At 40.1% G+C, this 13,490-nt stretch overlaps 2 long non-coding RNA genes across 2 annotated transcripts in view; one reads left to right on the plus strand and one right to left on the minus strand.

The window, feature by feature from the left end:
- The window catches only part of LOC106730010, a 357,525-nt gene that overhangs the window by 299,515 nt on the left and 44,520 nt on the right, over positions 1-13,490 (minus strand). The window contains exon 2 of the long non-coding RNA XR_004313870.1: positions 7,739-8,047. This is a non-coding gene — a long non-coding RNA (uncharacterized LOC106730010). The remainder of the gene's footprint in view (positions 1-7,738; positions 8,048-13,490) is intronic.
- Positions 4,826-11,136, plus strand: LOC116658648. The gene is made up of 3 exons (XR_004313871.1): positions 4,826-5,052; positions 7,100-7,235; positions 10,888-11,136. It is a non-coding gene; the product is annotated as an uncharacterized LOC116658648 (long non-coding RNA).

The raw sequence follows: 13,490 nt of genomic DNA on the forward strand, positions 1-13,490 counted from the left end.
TGACTGGGTTAGACAGTTCTAACAGTTCGATTTCTCTCCACAGAATTAGGGGTGGGGACGTCTCTGATACCTCACATTCCCAGGCTCCCAGAGAGCCCTGGAAGTAAACCCACATGGCTCAGCCAGGCTCAGGGATGGAAAGCAGAGACAAGTTAGCCCCATATCAACGGCAGAAGGGGCATCAACACCTCCTCTCTCCCACTGCCCCCGGGCTGGTGGCAGGGCCAGCTTTACAGACTGCGGCCCAGGCAGTGGCAGTCATGTGTTTGCTTTAATGCTGTGATATCTCTGCCTTGAAGTTTTTAACGACTTTTGAACAAGGTGCCAGCATTTTCATTTTGTATTGAGCCCTACAAATTATGCAGCCAGTCCTGGTGGGCAGGTGCCCATGAGAAGAGGGGATATGTGCCAAGTCAGCTTTGGTCCCCTTCTCCTTCCCCTCCTGTTGTGCAACAGATTTCCCTGGCCTTCTGCTCCTGACATGGGGGATAGAAAGGGAAAATGTGAGGGAGAGTTGAAAAAGAGTATGTTTTTCCCAGGTACATAAGTAATCAATCAGTTCAGGGTCATTATTCTCTACCTCCCTAGGAAAGATGAAGTTTTTTTCAGGTTTTCTTTTAAGGAGAGAAGGGACAATCACGTAAGATGCGAGAATATTTGTGTGTGTGTGTGTGTGTGTGTGTGTGTGTGTGATGTGTGATACCTGATGTGTGTGCGAGTATTAAAGAAGTAGCATTTACCGGGTGCCAGATCCTGCATCAGGAACTTTATGTAAATCATCTCATTCATTCCTCAGAGCAAACTATGAGGTAAATGTCGCTATTATCCCAACTTACAGATGAAGAAAATGATGCTTAGAAAGATGAAATAACTTGTCTCAGATCACACTGCAGGCAAGGGGCACAGCTGGGCTGACTCCAGATCCAACAGAACCATAAATCCCATGTGTTCCATCTCTAGGCCGTGTAGTCCCCTAGGCTGAGGGTCAGTGTGCATGTGATTTCCATGGGAAATAATGATCAAGTGCTGACTATGTGCCAAGCAATATGTACCTACGAACTCACCTTAATCCTTCCAATACTCTGAGACAAGGCTTTTATTATTATCTCCAGTATCCAGAAGAGGAAACTGAGGCATAGTGAGGTTAAGTAAATTGTCCAAGGTCACACTGCTAGTCAGGGTTGGAAATGGATTTTTAAGTCACATTTTCTAAAGACAAATGAACTTTTATATAAAACTGAAACAGACTCACAGGCATAGAATACAGAATTGTGGTTGCCAGCAGGGAGGGAGGTGGGAAGGTATTAAACTGAGAGTTTGAGATTTGCAGATACTGACTGGTATATATAAAATATATAAACAAGTTTATAGCTCAGGGAACTTTATTCAATATCTTGTTGTAGCTCATGTGAAAAAGAATGTGAGAACGAATATATGTATATTTGTGTATGGCTGAGGAATTGTGCTGTACACCAGGGGTTGACACAACATTGTAAACTGACTGTAACTCAGTAAAAAATATATAAATAAATCACATTTTCTGCCTCTAGATTCTGAACTTTTAAGCACTACTTTATTCTCCCTCAATATAGGAGAAATTAACCTAATGGACTATAACCCAAGATCTCGTCTGAATGTAAAGAAGTGTGGAAAAATTACCAAGTTCTTTACTTAAAATCAGTCCTCCTTTCAAAGTGACCAAGGGTTATTACACTCTGACATGAGAATGGCCTGCTGTACTTCCCAGGACCCACTACTCGGGGACTGACAATCAGCACACCTCCCCACAAGCAGTCACCATGTCTTTACCCCTCACCTTCCCGTCCAGAAATCCTCTACCCTTCCGTGAAGATACACCTACTTTCCTTCACCCTCCATCTTCAAGGGTCCTTTAGCAGGAATACTTGACTCTTTTAATGTCAGAGACACAAGGAAATGGGTATCTGGCCCACACATGTTGACGGCCATCTCCTCACTTATCCCCCCTACCAAGCCACACCAGCCTGCATCACCCTGGGACGTGTTTAGCCAGAACAGGCCCAGCTTACTCAGAACAACAGCCGTGGCCTGAGAGTAACAGTGGCCAATCGGAGAATTTCCAGATGAATAAGGTGACCTTCAGGTCCTCCTGTGCTTTCTCAGCCTACCATCTCAAGGTCTTTTCTTCAGTGAGCACCTTTTTTTAAAGTAAGAAACCAGCACTGCTTTGTCTCCCCAGAGTAGCCACAGTGTAGGAAACCACACACTGACCTATATGCAGAGAAGACCTTGACATATGCGGTTTTGAAATGCGCCAGTTAAGCAGGGGTTGGGTCACTAATCTTAGCAGTACCACTGGATTAGTTCACTGGTTTTTCGTGCAAGCTCTAGAGATAGGAGGGGTTTTTCCCTGATGTGGTGTGAAGGAAAAAGAAGAATGAAGAAGGGGAATTACTTGTGACATTCACCTTCCCACTCTAGCAGATGATTTGGTAAAATAATTTCAAAGGATGCTGGTCAGCAATATTAACAGTTCTGACCCCCAGAATGGACTAAACTGCTCTAATGCAGTATTCAAAGACAAGATCACTTTTCTTCCAAAACACCTGGAGTGTACCAAAAGAACGTTCTCAACAGATATCTGAATTGGTACTGACTTGTATCTGTTTGTATTAATTTCATGGATGGACTTTGGCTCCCTTCTCCCCCAGCTACACTTAAGCTCCTTAAGCTCCATAAGTTTGCACAGTTGGTTGTACATTTCACAATTCTGAGCATATTATAGGAATCTACATTCAAGGATATCCTAGAAGAATCTAGGAGAAGTAGGTTCCACCAGGGGACAGTGGCACCATCCTTCTTTGGAGCCCGTTGGGAGAACTCAGAACTTTTTCAGATTTCCAGAGGTACAAGCTATCATTTTGCTAAGTCGTCTTGAGATGGAACAATGCTGTGTTTGGGGTTTACTCTAAGAAAAGTAAATCAGACATTAGTTTCTTCAAATCAGACACTTAACTGTACAATAATTATAAGTGAATAAAGAAACTTAGGTATGTGTATCCTTTAAAAGGAAAAAGAAGTATCACTCAGAGAACCTTGGATTTGGCAAAGTTCTACCCTCTTGAGGTGTACATCTTTGAGGCCAAGATGAATTTAAGAGTAGTAAACATTAATTCTCAGATCCTACCTCTTATTTTTTAATAATAAACTCTTATATTTACACAGAACTTTATAATATATATGAAAAGACATTGAAAATATAAAGTTTGAGTTCATATTGATCAAGGAAACACATATCCAGAGAAATGAATTGACCTGCCAAATGTCATAAAATTCAGGGAAACTAGGATAAAAAATACCCAGAGAGCTTCTAGTGTAGTATTTTCCCCCATGTCATCTATTTCATTGACAACCATTCTTTAATGCAACTTGTTGACAACACCTTGAGTATGAATTTCAATATATAGTTTACAAAGCACACACATCATGCACATACCAAAATAAAATTGTGTTACCTCATCCTCATTGTATTAATCTCCCCAGATTCCAACACATCTTATTTCTTTTCTTCAGCCTTTTTCTTGACTGTAGTTCACATTAACTTCTAATTTATCACCTCTCATCTTATTTATAATTTTCACGTTCTGGCTTTGTGTTTCAGTAAGTTCCTTGCTTTTACTCAAACTATCTTCTATCTGTGTAGGCCAACCTGAATGTGGGATGTGTGTGTGTGTGTGTGTGTATGTGTGATTTGACAACTATCTAGGCTTTCTTTTTTTAATTTGGCTTTTGGCTTACTTATGGTTTCTCTTCTTACAAAAAAAAAAAAAGTGGATGTTTTTTCAAGTAGTATGAGCACATTTTTGCATTAGATTTTCATCCCCCAAGGAGGTTTTGTTTTGTTTTGTTTTTAATGGTTTTTGTCTTAGTTTGGGTTACACAAAGCAAAAGCAGAAGCACTTGGGTACAGGTAGTTTACCTGAGAAGTGATCTCAGAGACAGTGAGGAAAGCAAGACAAGGAAAGGAGAAAAGTCGATAAAGGATGTGTAAACAAGTGGGTTATCAGTGTGGGCACCTAGGGCTGATCTCCTCTGAGGAGTTTCTGAGAAAACATATGGAACATATCTCAGGAATATACCCCTTTCCCTAGAGACACACACACGTTTCTAGGCAGCATTTGTTTGCTTTGAAAGTTGATCTCAGAGAGAAGGAACAAAGCCAGTGTCAGGAATCCAGATGGTGCTCATGTTTGTCAGAGACAAAGTTCTAGCATGAACTAATACATACAGAAAACTTTGCCAGAACTGAAATAAGTCTGCTTCTTCCCTCAAAGCCTCAATGTCTGACATGATGCTAGAAATACTCAATGCTATTTTATGACCCATAAACAGAAATCTACCCATTCTCAGACTCACTCTTCAAATGGTAAGAAAAGCCAAAATCAAGATCCAAGAATTACTAAGAACTACTTAAAGCCAATCCAAGTGCGATACTGTGTGAAAATAAGCTCACAGTAGAATAAACCTAACAGTGAATTTAGCAAAATCATCTTTACGATGTTTGACTTTAAGGACCAATAGCTTGAACTGTCCCAACTTGGGCAAAGTTTTCTTGATACCCATTAGCTGGTGCTAGAGCTGATACCTGACTGGTATGATGGCCTGGTGTAATAGGAGTACCACCTGGGTTTCTGACCTTGATCTCTTTCCTGACATCTGAGATCCTAATCCTAAGGGATGAAGTGTAGTAATAAATTTAGTTGTTCCTAGTACCCTTTGCAAATAATGTATCATCTTGGGAAATACTGCCTTGTTAGGTTTTTTAGTAGTTCAGTTTTATCTTGTATTCCGTGTAGATCTTTATGTGACACCTTTTCTGCTATTAGAGAGCCTATTGTTTCTAATAACATGACCAGCTGAGAATCTTGGTTTTCTTTTCTAGAACTGATGCTGGTTTCTGTTTGAAGAGTGACATTTATTTACCCTCTGTGGAGTTCCAGTCTTGCTACAGTACCTCACACATTGCCAAGTTAACATAAAGGTCAACACCTAGGGGGAAAGAGTATCTCACAGGTATGACAAGAAGCATCAGAACAAAAGAAAAATGCTGCCTGGAGGACAAAAAACTGTCGTCCCAGAACTTTCCCTCCCAGAATTAACCGGAAAATAGAAATAAAGAAAGTAACCAGTTGCTAACAAGCGATTACACCTAAAGGTAGCATTTACACACAAAAAAGAACTCTGCCATGTGATGTAATTCAAGGCACTTCAGGAAAATATGTAAGTGTGAGCTCTGCCTTAAAGGACCTTAGATGAGTTACCACATGTTTGTTTCAGTTTCTGAATCTGATTAATTACAAACTGAGTAGCAATCTACTGGGTTCAGTATTTTTCATATACACCTTATATAATCCTCTTAAGAACTTCATGGAGTAAGTATTATTGTCTTGATTTTACAAATGATAAAATTAAGTTCAGAAAAGTTAAATGATTCACTTAAAGTCAGACATAAGAGGAAAATCCTGGACTTCCTCTGGTGTCTAGAGATCCAAACTGAATTCCCTTCCCACTGAACTAAGACTGGTTTCCACACATGAGGGCATAACTCCTTTGTGTCCAGAAATATGTAAGCAGATTACTGCTCGGGTTGTAACTGAATAATTTTAAATATGGGCACAAGAAAAGGAAGAAAAAGAGTAGAAGGAGTAATGTAGCCGAAGGGATTTTTTTTTAAGTCTAAGAAGAACAATGTTTTCTAAGCAGGATTTTTTTTTTAAGTCTGAGAAGAATAATGGTTTCTAAGCAGTTAAATTAAATAATTTCTTCTGAAACTTTCTTTGTAATAGTTCCAGATACTTCATTGTCTTTCCAGCTAAAAATTGGCATTTTCCACCTGTCTCCACAAGGACTGAATCATGCTGGCACTTTACATCTACCTCTGCTTGGATTAAATTACAAGCCACTGCAGCCACTGACCTCCAACACACCTTGAAAGTTCAGGGGGGAGACCAGGGATGAAGCACTCTGTGCTCTGGGAAAACTGGCTGAACAGGCCTTCAGATAGTTAGATGTTTTCAGGAGAAGATTTTATAAGCCCAAGTTCTTGCGTGTCCTCATATCTAGAAAAGCACTAAAATCATTAATAATGACATCTGCTCCTCATGATGAGCAGCAAGCTTCTGCCTAGGTGTGTGCTTGACTGCATGTGCCCCCTTCACTGAAATCATATATAATCTGAGTTTCCCCCGCCTCTTCGGAACAGTTTCTCTCAGCTGTCTAAGATGCTGTCTCCTGGACTGGAGTCCTCATTTTGCCCCAAGTAAAAGTTAACCCACAGCTCTCACGTTGTGTGATTTTATTTCAGTAGACAATCTTTATCCATCTTATTGCTTCAAATTTCAGATCTTTCCGTTTATAACCTGGTACACCAATCATGAAGTAACTAGTATCAACTCTTAAGCGAAAAAGTATCCACACAGCATGAATTTGAGACCATGACAGACTTGTAGAACTGTACTCCAGGTTATCTGGAATTCAGTAATTCTTCCTACTCTCAGATGGGGACATGTGGAATTTAAATCAAGCTTTCTGAAGCCTTCTTCGATAAATGTGAAGTAACCAAAGTTGACTGAGAATCATTTCTTGTATAATTGTCCCTAGTTTCTTCCATTTCTTTAATCATTTCCACATTAAAAAAAAGTTTCTCTGGCTATTTTTAATGATATAAAGCTTCATTGAAGCTTAACAACTTACTAGATCTGGTGAATAGATGGAAAAATTTTTTTAAGTTGTTCTGTCCAATACTAGATTATGAAATATCCAACTCAAGCTATACTCTAAAACTATATTCTCTTTAGTTTCTTGGCTCTTCCCAGGCTATTTTGCCCACATCACATCTTTTCTCTGATTTTTCTACCCATGCCAATTATGGTCACTGATCAGTCATTTCACTTCCACTTCCCATGAAAAATCACAAAAGAATCAGAACCTTATAGTTTTTGAGTCAAAAGGGACCTCTGATATTTTTGTCTGCTTCCATGATGCACATAAAAGTAGCAGTGAAAGCCATTTGTTGCAACATTTATAAAGTTGGGATTTGAATTTTCTTTTTTAAAATAAGGTGTGATTCAGAGATGGCAAATTAGGGTGAATTCACGAATCCCTCCGATGACCCTCACACCCAAATTCAGCTTGTTAGAAGGAAGGGAATGAGATAAAGGGAAGACAAGAGAGCAAATCCATCATCTCCTTACATGGTGAGTTACTATGAAGCACTGAAGGGCGGGGAGTGGGGGATGGATGTGGGTGTCATATGGAGAAATATCTATCATAAAATGGCCAATAAGAGACATCACAGCCTTAAGTAATGCTTAAGTTTGCTTCTGGCTCTGCTCTCCCTTCTTGTAGGATATTCTTTCTGTACTTAGCCAGTCAATGAAAAACAAAAGCAGCTTGCTGACACATGCTGAATGTGTGGTAATACAGAAATGAGAAGAAAATCGTTTGCATGGTCCAAGTCAGCTCTCGTATTTAAAAAAGAAAACAAACAAAGTGTAACTTTCAATAACTCATCTAAACTGTCTCATCTTAGTCTCTCAAATAAAAGTAAACAGTTCTCACATTCGCTCCTCTCAGACAATTTTGGAATATCTCACTTTGATTAGGCCGGTTCCCACCAAGAAATGCTCACAGAATACATCTGCTGGGTATGCAGCAGCTGGGTCCACGTCAAATTAGTGAGAATATTTATGAAACTCACCATTTTGAAGGAGTTGGACACCAGATGGTCTGTTATTCCTGGAGCCAGATGCCCCTGAATAGTGATCAGCTGGATTCTTCCCTCTGGTGCTCTTAACAAGAAGAAAAGATCTACTTTCTCAGCACCACCATGGCCTTCTCTCTTCGCTGGTTCTCTTCATCACTGCCAGTCTTGTTTCTCCATCTTCACTCTTTACCTCCTTTCCAGCCATCTCCATTCCCCAAATCAACCACTACGTTCTTCTGCCAGTGAGATGAGGCACAAAACCCAATGAACACACAATATTTCAATGAAGTCTGTACTGACTGCCTGGTAACAAAACAGAAATATATAAACAATGCAGTCATGTTCCATTCTAGAGAAGTGAGGTCATTCATTGAATTTCAGCAGGATACGAGCTATGCCTCTCCCAATGTCTGCAGTTACTTCAATCTTAAGTGTCAGAAAGAAAACAAGTATTTAGGGCTAGCCTTGCATGAAAGTGGACCCCTTCAGTGTGATTTGAAGCCCTAAAGGGGAAGGTGGCAGGGATCTGAAAGATGAAGGAATAAATGCTGTGGAATCACAGAGCTACTAGAAACTTCAGAGATCATCTCACCCAACTGCTTAATTTTTACAGATGAGAAGATAGGGTTACGTAGACTTTAATAGATTGTTCTGGATCACCTTGCTGATTAGAAGCTGCCAAGGGCTAGTTCTCCAATGCAGCAATATTTTGGTTTATTTTTTAATTATATTGCTTCTGCAAAAATAGAGGCATACTCTTAATACCATACCAACCATATACTATATACCACATAACCAAACTCCTTTTTCTTTCACCCTAATAACTAGACCCCGTTTTTCACCCTCTCCATATCTCACCGCTCTGTTTTATCTGGAATACATGTGATCTACTAATCTTCTCATTTTACCTCCTTGGTTTCATAATTTTGGAAGTGACTTCTGGTCCCTCCCCGGGTTCCGATCTTGTGTCAGAATTCATCTGCTCTCTACTTAATCTTTCAGTCCAACACATGATGACCCAAATAGCTCCCAATCTTCAACTCCCTTTCTCCATTCACTCCATAGGGCCCTCAGAAATGAGTTAGAGCCCTAATTCTCGCCCCATCCCTGTCTGAGCTTGCAGAAAACTTCACAGGATGGATGCTACACTTGAAGGGATTCAGGCTCAATGGCCAGCACGGATTCCTTGCACTGGGTAAAACTCTTGGAGTACAGACCCCTCAGAACAAGGACCTCCACACAGCAGCCCTAGTATAAGTTCGCACACCAACAACTCTGATTCCAGAACTAATGCAATGGAGACCCACAGAAATCTGAGTTGCCACACCCTTCAACAACAAGTATTCCCTCAAAAATGCCATCTATCCCAGGCTGTGACTCATTCTAAAAGAGCCCAAGTGCCCCACTCCATAGCTATCTCTCCAGAGGGCAGCTGGGACCAGTTGTCTTCACCATACCTCACATTTCTCATGTCCTCTCTCACTTCCTAAGCCTGTTAATCTCTTCTATATCTCCATCACCATTACCACTCTGTGCTTCCTCTCCTTTGTGCCTTCCCTAAGAATCCTTTCCACAGGGCCTCTCCTCATTTTCAGACACTCCCTAGGCACACCTACTACTGTGTCACTCAAAATTGCTCCAGATTTAAAAGATTAAATTCAGCCATCCCACTCTCTGAGCACCCTTTACTCTTCCATTTCTCATACTCAGCTACTCTCCCTATACCTGATTTTTATCTTAACCAAATCCACCAATCCAACGGCCTCTCCACTGTCTCTTGGTTAGCCCTTTCAGTCTCACTTCCTTCCCTATCTGGCACCCTGCTCTAAATAACAGAAAATATAACACATCATTCCTGGGCAATCTCATCCATTTCTATTGGGTGACACAATACAAAGCCTTATGTCTCCAGCCCAGATCTTCCTCTTAAATTCTAGGTTCATGCATTAAACTAACTGGCCTCTTCTTGCAAAAGATTTCAAAGACACCAAAAACTCAACATCTCCATAAACTGAACCAGTATTTTCTCAATAGGCTCATTTTCCTTAAATAGAGTGAAGTTCTGGCATCCAATTGGGAGAGAACTGCTTTCACTGATACAATGACAACTGCCTGTCTGTTTAATGACCTAAATAGAAAGTCCGAATCAAAGTATACATCACAACAGCCTTCCACTGCGCTATCTCAAGATTACACAGATTCAGATCCCTAGACAGCTAACAGCAATGACTCTTAAGTAGAGCTGCTTTCAGACAACAGTGATGGAATTAACCAAAAAGTCTGCAACTCTAAAACCTACCCGCTGTCAGGCACACACGGTCTGGTTCACCACATTTTGGGTCTTTCCACTGTGAATCCTGATAGACTTGCACTATCACATGACCTGATAAACCTCCTTCACCTCTTTAACCAGGAAATTTCAGATACAGCTTGCCTATAATCTTTGCTCCTCAAATCACGTGTGCTCAATCGTCCAGCCCAAGCTACACATTCCTTATCAGTTTTCTACATGTCTGCGACTTTATTAACTACTTAATCTTCACTTACTCACTGCCTGAATCCTTCACTAGAATATAAGCTCCCTAACGACAATGACATTTTTATCACGTTCGTATCTTTAGTGCCTGGAATAGTAGTTGGTGCATAGTAAGTGCTCAACAAACCAGTATTTGTTAAGTACTACGAGAAAAAAAAGGTGGCTCTCAGGCTTCTAGCTGGCAACTGATAATTGGAGAAGTGAATAAAAAGATGTTAACTTTAGACCGAACAGCTTATAATTAAGAAAGAGGAAAATAAGAAAAACACTGGGGATGAAAAAAAAAATCAAAGCATAAAATTTTTATTAAGCAAACAAATATACTGAATACATAAGGATAAATAAGAGATTTGGTGGTGAAAAATTAGGTAAGGAACATGAAAAGAAGTAAATAGTTAATAAGAAAAAAAGTTTTGTGGAAAAAAAGGTTAAGAAGTAGAACAGTACCTAGGTAAGTAAGAAATATAAAACTTTGCATCTTGATAATGAAGCTCTCTTTGGTTGGGGTTTGAATCTATTATAATGGTAACGATTACTATCATCACAATCTATCAATTATTGAGCTTTAATTATGTGCCTTGTTCTCTGATAAATGCTTTGCACACAGAGCTACACAGACAACACACTTGCGACAACCAGGCAAAGAAAGCTGGGATGGTATCAACTGGGGCGTCAACAATGACGGCTGAACAAGAAGAAACCGGACCTGGAGAATTCTCAGTGAAAGCCTCACCACGGGAAGTGTCCAAAACTATACTGTGTAACCACACCCTGGTACTAGGATTCTTCAGGCTATAATAATGCAATGCATTGAATTCTCAATTATGGGCAGAATGTGATCCTGTCTGTTGCTCGCTAATCATTCCATGTTCATAGCACCCATTTTGTGAAAGGCAGTGGGGAGACAGAAATGCATACATAGGACAGATCTCTGCCTCTGGGGAAACTAGAAGATTAAAGGCCCAGGAAAACGATTCCTACCCGAGTCCAAAGCAGAAGTGACTTCCTGACCATAGCAGTAGTGGTAACATTTGGAGGACTTTAACACTAGCAAGATCACACATGAGCTTTTTTAGGGGGAGGGATATGGGATAGAGTATTTTTAATTTCAGCACCCAAGACAAACTCTGCGTATATGTTCTTATCTGAGGAACTGAGATTACCATGGGCTTTCTCAATCTTCTCCTACAGAGACAACTGTATCTTCTCCTTCCTTCTTCCAGTCTTCAGGAAAGGGGAGGACTTTCTTCTGATCTCAGTTTCTCCTATCTCTTTGTAGACCTTGTTCTGCTGACTATTCAACTTCTCTTGCTACCATTTCTCAATGTGTCTGTTATCTATAAACTTAGCTGTGTCCTTCCCATCCAATACATACTTATTTAACATTACACATCATGCAAGCAAGATACTGCCTTTTTTTTTTTTTAACCTCCTCCTTTAGGTCAAGCTTATAGAATGAGCAGATTGTGCTTCCTGCTTTAGCTCTATACCTTCAGACTCCATCACTCAGCAGAAACCACTTCAGTGATGATAACAAAACCACCTAATTGTCAAATGCAAAGGGCTATTTCCAACACTTATCTTGTTAATTATGCTTATTGTTTCCCAAAGAGTATTCCTTGGGACTCCGGTTCTGTGTGCTATTACTAAGCATAGTTACGTAAGAAGAAAGGAGAGAGATTTAAGGTCAAACATAAGCTTTGGGAACTTAACATTAGAAGTTAAAATGTATAGGTTTCTTTCTAGCAAGACTTCTCTGGGACATTAATGGGCTAAATTATCTTGTGATTCTGCAAGACATTTCTCACATTTAGTTAAGCAGGTAATCTTGTTCCAAACATTATTTCATGGGAGGATTATTCCCTGGAACAGCCTTTGAGAAGGACCTCTCCCTTATCCTTTGACACAGGTGACCATTACTTTCAATAGTTTTTCTTCCTCTGATTCTATGATGCCTACTTCTCACTTTCCTCATTCTCTTCTTAAACAAGCTTTGCTTTCTCTACCCAACCTTTAAACATTAGTATTTTTCTTGCTTTTACGCTAGGTCTCTTCCTATGTATGTTTTTTTGGGTGATCTCATTTGCCATCTGATTTCAGCACTTACTGTGAACTGATGATCTTCCAAATCTGAATTTTTAACCAAGATTTTGCCCACTGTATTCTCCACATGCCATGTATCCAAAGGTCTCTTTGACTTTTCCACTTGAATGTATTTCAAGTATCTCTAACTCAATATGCCCAAAGCTTTTTCCCCAAACCCTGATCCTTTTTTGTGTGCATTTCCTGTCATGTTGAGGGGCATCACTAGACATTCAATTATTTAAGCTAGAAACCAGATGAGACTCTTTCTGCCTCGTGTTTCATGTATTATCGGTCATCAGAGCCTGTTAGATATCCAAACTATCTCAATTCTAAAGATACCTAAACTATTCAGGTTTCTTCATTTTTTGAGCAAATATTGAGCACTAACTACATACCAGGTACCAGTCTGAGTGCTTTGGACATAGCATCAAACCAAACAGACTAGATCCCTTCTACTGAGAGACTTAACATTTTGGCAGTGAGGACATAATCCACATATACGTGTTACAGGCTGAAAGTGTCCCCTCCCCAAGTTCATATGTCGAATTCTCAGTATCTCAGATGTGACTGTACTTGGAGATAGGATCTTTAAAGAAGTAATTCAGTTAAAATGAGGTCAGTAGTGTGTGCCCTAACCGAATATGACTGGTGGTACTTCCCAGCAAGGATGGAAGGGTTGGTGGGACTTCCTTTCCGAATGGGCCACAGAAGAATACGTGGTGGGGAATGAAAGAGTCTTCCACTAGAATCCACCTAAATTTTCTGTTATCAATTTCAGAAATCATCACACTTTCAGGTTTTCTACTAATAAAAAACAGGCAAACACATTCACCCCACTCCTCAGCAAAGCTGTGGTTGCATGACAGGCTGAGGTGATGGATGAGGAAAGGTTGTGAGCCATCCTGAATGGCCATTTCTATGAGCAAGAAGAAACTGGTGATTTTAAAGGACTCTGCAACACGTAGTACATCACAGGCCCCCAGAATTTGCTTGAAACTTGAGTAGACTTGGGCCTATTTTGTTCAGCAGCAGCAACAGTGGTAAACTTCCGGGGACCAACTACTGGGCACAGGTTGTAGAGTTCTGGGGAGAAAAGAATGTAAAGTTCTGTCCCCAACTTCAAGG

The sequence above is a fragment of the Camelus ferus genome, chromosome 21 (assembly GCF_009834535.1).
Source record: "Camelus ferus isolate YT-003-E chromosome 21, BCGSAC_Cfer_1.0, whole genome shotgun sequence".
NCBI lineage: Eukaryota > Metazoa > Chordata > Mammalia > Artiodactyla > Camelidae > Camelus > Camelus ferus.